Genomic DNA, 5,283 nt, shown 5'->3' with positions numbered 1-5,283 from the left:
GACTATGCGTGTGATGGGGCGTCTGGCTCCCAAGGCTTTGTACGTGGCGTTTTAGTGACCTCCGATGGTAACACCAAATATCACATGGATAACGTTCTGTGGATGCAGAGCGCCCAGCCTGCCTCCAGAATACCTGCTCCACCTAACCCTGGTGTGGTGGAGCCACCACATTATTAGTCTTTTAAATCAATACACACATAAATATTTATGTAAAAATACTTAACAGATGTTTAGCTCAATTACCAATGATGGGTCATATTTGCCATTTACCCCTGTGAGATTGCATTTATGATCAGATGATCATTTTTGTTTTGTGAGAATCAAGGAAATTCACTTATAAAAATATAAAGAAATCTAAACACAATTTTTGATCATTAATGGTGCTTATTTCTTATAACTTAATCATAACAGGTGAAAGTCTTGAAATGTAACAATTTTGAAACATATTGTACAGACGCGCACACACACACACACACACACACACACACACACACACACACACCAGGCTCAGTTAGGAAGAGGATACAGTAACGTTTCAGATCACCTACAATTATTACATCCAGATCCAGCAGACCTAAACACCTCACATGTACTAGTTATGTGTAGGGTGTGTGTGCAGTGTGCAGTAATTGAAAATAAGTGAATTTGTATGTTGTTAACAGAAAATAAGCCAAGGCCAATGAGTTAGAGTTTAGAAGACATTTAGCAATTAGCATTTTTTTTTTTTTAGCAAACATTGAAAACGGGTCCCACGGACCTGAACACGACACAAGGGTTAATTATACCCCGATGAAGCCAACGTGACTGCAATCCACTGCCGGTTTATTGGGCTTAATAACCTATTGGGACAATAAATAAATAACCCTACAGTTCCCGATGGCCTATTTATTCCAACCAATCAACAGCATGGCAGATTTGGCAAGAGCACCTCGATCTCACAATCATTAAATCAGGTCCCCCCCCCATTTTTTCTGTTTCATGACTGGGCATCAAGGGCACCTTTTCAAAGCTGGAATATCCATTGATTGGTTGTTTATTAGGACACATATGGGACGGCCTTGGGAGGAGCTTGGGAGGAGAAGAGTGTGTACAGGTGTGCATCGCATGGTGTGAATCAGAATGTTTTTGCATACAAAAATTCTGACTTTTTGGCGCACAAAATCTTTCAGAATAGAATCTAAGCAGAGTTTTATTAATGAGGCCCCTGGTTTGAAAAAAATGCGGAAATGGTCGACGCAACCTGGGCTAGGCTTAGCCTAATAAGATTACCCCTAGATCCTATCTTGTTAGGTGACCCTAACAAGTAAGAATCTTGACTTAAAATAGACAAAAAATGAGTAAAATGGCTCTGAAATATTTTTGAGAGTTCATATTGTGTTTATTGGAGAAAAATATTCCTCCATCTCCATGTTAACTTCTGTTGAGTAAAACTGTTAAAACTGAAATATATAAAATGTTTGCCCCCCTTCCTAATTTATTACTCTTTTGCATATTTGCCACACTTAAATCAGATCGGAAAGGGTTTTATTTACTAGAATTATAACTGTAAACTATGTTTTTTTAAACATATAATTAATTTGTTCTGGTGTTGGTGCACGTCGCACATTCTCTACATTATATAAAAAAATGTGGCGTGAGCTTTTGGTCCTAATGGACCTTAGCCTCCTGCCAGCGGGGAGTAGTTCAAAGAGTTTGTGGCCGGGGTGGGAGGGGTCAGCCACTATTTTCCCAACAGACTTCAGAGTCCTGTTGGTGTGTAGGTCCTGGAGCGGCAGCAGATTTTGGCCAATCACCTTCTCTGCTGATGGAATGAAACACTGCAGTCTGCCTTTGTGGCAGCAGAGTACCAGATGGTGATGGAGGATGTGAGTACAGTCTGCCCTTGTCCTCTGCAGTGGCTGCAGCGTACCAGATGGTCGTATAGGATTTGAGGACAGGCTGTCCTAGTCCCTCAGCAATGGCAGCAGCATACCAGATGGCGATGGAGGATGTGGGGACAGTCTGCCCTTCTCCGTGGCCGTGGCAGCAGCATATCAGATGGTGAGGGAGGATGTGAGGATGGACTTAATGATGGCAGGGTAGAAGTGAACCATCAATGTCTTTGGCAGGTTGAATTTCTTCAGCTGCTGCAGGAAGTACATTCTATGTCTGTCTCTGTCTCTATCCTGTTGGTCTCTAACCTGTCTGTCTCCCTGTAGGACAAGGTCTTCACCAGTCCTGCCAGTCTGCTCTTTGTGTACCTGCTGTGCCGGGTGGTGGTGGACCAGGACACAACTTTTGTGCAGTAACTGCACGCCATCTTCCTCCTTCTGTCTCTACTCGAGCTACTTGTACCTGGCAGCTTGTACCTACCCATTCAAACCCTTCCTGCTGGAGGCCAGCCACAATGCATCCTGGGAGTCCAGCTGCAATGCATTCTAGGAAAGAGCCCTGCATCTGATCGGCAGGCTGAGCACTGACAAACCCTGCTTATTTACTGAGGTGTTTCAGGATCTTAAAAAAGAGGCATGAGAGAGGGAGGAAGTTGGAGAGAGAGGGGGAGAGGGAGAAGGTTGAGCAGAAAGAGGGGGAGATGGAGAAAGTGGGAGAGAAAGATGGGAAGATAGAGAGGGAAAGAGCGGGAAAGAGAGAAAGAGAAGGAGAAAGAGAACAATGGAGGAAATAGCATTGATTATCTGGATCGTAGAGAGAAGAAAAGAAGGGACTACAGTATTTACACCTCCACGTTTTGGTTTGAAAATAAATATCTTCTGCTACGTTTCCTCCTCTCATTCCCCCTGCTCTGGTGTTTTCCCCTCTCATTCCCCCTGCTCTGGCGTTTCCCCCTCTCATTCCCCCATACTCTGGTCTTTTCCCCTCTCATTCCCCCTGCTCTGTATCACTTTTCAGAGTGTCAGAAAAGCAGCCTTGTTTTCAGCTTTGTGACGATGCATTTTACAGCTTATCCAAGAAGATTTTTAAAGACTTATTTTTTATTTTAGGATAAGTTTCTCAACATATAAAGGAACACCCTGAATCCTTCAGTTCATCACTAACATTCAACATCAAGACTCCTGGGGGTCTCTAAGCAGGCAATGTCTTTGACAAAGTCTTAATAATTGGCATAGCTTGTAAATACTCAAAGTACAAGTAGGCTGCCTTTAGGGCTGCTCGATTATGGCCAAAATGATAATCACGATTATTTTGATCTACATTGAGATCACGATTAATTATCAAGATTATTTGTTGATTTTAACCAAAACAAATTATTGCTCGATCACACGTTTTAATCGTGATTAAAATTTGATTAATTGTGCAGCCCTTGGTACCTTCAATGTGTACTTTAGTACTCATGTTCCCAGTATTACAGTAAATCTACCCAGTTAGATTCCCTTTGGTGTATAGGCAGTAAACATGACCTTTTCACAGACACAACAGAAAAGTACTTCTATAGTTCTCTTCAATACTTCCATAGTTCTTGTCTACACTTCTATAGTTCTATAGTTCTCGTCTACACTTCTATAGTTCTTTAGTGCTCTTCTATACTTTGTGGTTTTGTTCCATGGATAACTGACATTAACCCTGTTATTTTTACACCATCTTTGGGAAATTACATGTTTTTAACTTTCAATGCATTTCTGTACTTTAACATTTGCCATGTTTGAAATAAATTATATTTTGCAACAAGTGTGTGTGGTTTCATGAATAGCAATACTTATGTAGGATATAATGAAATACATTTCTTATAAATCAAACTTATTATTTTTTTCTGTTTTGTGTAAAGTTTGTTGTGTTAAAAGAAACCAGTATTATTTATGTATGTACTCAATATTAAAAGACACAGTTAAAGGATAGAAGTTCTGTTTAAATGAAATCATTAAATACCTAATATAATGAATATAACATTTAACAGCATTGTTTAAAACATGTCTTATTCGTATTCTGTAAATCGCCCCGCCCCCTCTGGGGCTCCGTAGCTTTCCTTTATATAGCCCCGCCCCTCCCGGCTTCTGTGACTTCAGAGCTGCGAGATCAGAAGGCGAAACGGCCGTGCTGCAGAGCGGAATATTCTCACTCTCTAAATTACCCTTTTTTCGGACCAAAATGAGACGCCGCCCGCTAAGACCGTGGAGATACTAACGGAGATATTTCGGTGAAAGTCTGGAGACAGAAACGGAGACGTTTCGGTGAGTTTTGTGTGTTTGTGTTGACTTCAAAGAAACTTCAAAGAAAGTGTGTTTTCACCGCTAACTCAGACATTTCAATCAGCAGATTGATTGTTTAAGTTACCGGACAGTTACTCTATAAAGAGGAGAAAACTCTTCCTCCATGTTAACTTTAGCTTACAAATACTTTATGTAGCCTTGTTTATGAATACTTTAGACTTTGTTTTTTAATCTTGCATGGTCTATTCTGATTGGCTGTTGTTTATTTTTAAATATAATGTTGCAAGGTGTCCCCCCACCCCGCCGTTAGTACCAGTAGCGCCGTGTGTGTGTGTGTCGGTGAGCGTGTGTGTGTCGGTGACTGTGTGTGTGTGTGTGTGTGTGTGTGTGTGTGTGTGTGTGTCTGTTGGTGTGTGTGTTTGTGGGTGAATGTGTGTGTGTCGATAAAGGCTATGTGTCTGTGTTGTCAGTGACTTTATTAGGCCTTTTTTATGAATAATTTAGACTTTATTTTTTTTAAATTTTGCATGGCCTATTCTGATTGGCTGCTGCTTTAAAAAAAATATAATCTTGCGATGTGTTTTCGGGCTTATGTATTGTTTAAATCTATTGATGCAGGTGACGTATCCTAACCCTATATCAGCTTGGGTCAGTTATGTTTACGTATGTAATGTGTTTGTGTTGTTGAATCACACAGAAGAAGAAGAACACTAACCCAGTCTGATAGAAGAAGAAGAAGATCAACAGACAACAGGATGGTATTCTTTAATTCTCTCATCAGGTAAGAAGAATCAGCTGATCATATTTCTTTTTTATGAAACTCGATCTGATCATGTCTCTTCTAGTTTTTATGAAACCATATCTGATCATGTCTCCTCTTGGTTGTATTTCAGGTAGATCTACAAAAGTAAGTTTCATTTTTATTCTCTTTGTTGTTTTCTGAGTTAGCCACTGTGCTATCTATCTATCTATCTATCTATCTATCTATCTATCTATCTATAACTCTTGTTCTCAGTCTTGTTCTCCCTCTACTTATTCTCTCTCTCTCTCTCTCTCTCTCTCTCTCTCTCTCTCTCTCTGTCTCTCTCTCTCCAGGGGTCCAGACGGCAACAATATGGTTGCATTTTGCATCCATTAA

General features: G+C 40.5%; 1 long non-coding RNA gene across 1 annotated transcript; it reads right to left on the bottom strand.

Moving 5' to 3' along the window:
- Positions 1 to 2,758: 2,758 nt before the first annotated feature.
- LOC117952004 lies at positions 2,759 to 3,441 on the bottom strand. Its single transcript, XR_004658296.1, has 3 exons — positions 3,309 to 3,441; positions 2,883 to 3,138; positions 2,759 to 2,807 (listed from the first exon to the last, which is right to left on the bottom strand). It is a non-coding gene; the product is annotated as an uncharacterized LOC117952004 (long non-coding RNA).
- Between the last annotated feature and the right edge of the window lie 1,842 nt (positions 3,442 to 5,283).

This window comes from Etheostoma cragini, chromosome 10, assembly GCF_013103735.1.
Source record: "Etheostoma cragini isolate CJK2018 chromosome 10, CSU_Ecrag_1.0, whole genome shotgun sequence".
Lineage (NCBI taxonomy): Eukaryota > Metazoa > Chordata > Actinopteri > Perciformes > Percidae > Etheostoma > Etheostoma cragini.
The sequence above is the reverse complement of the archived record's forward strand: the minus strand, read 5'-3'. Positions and strand labels throughout refer to the sequence as shown.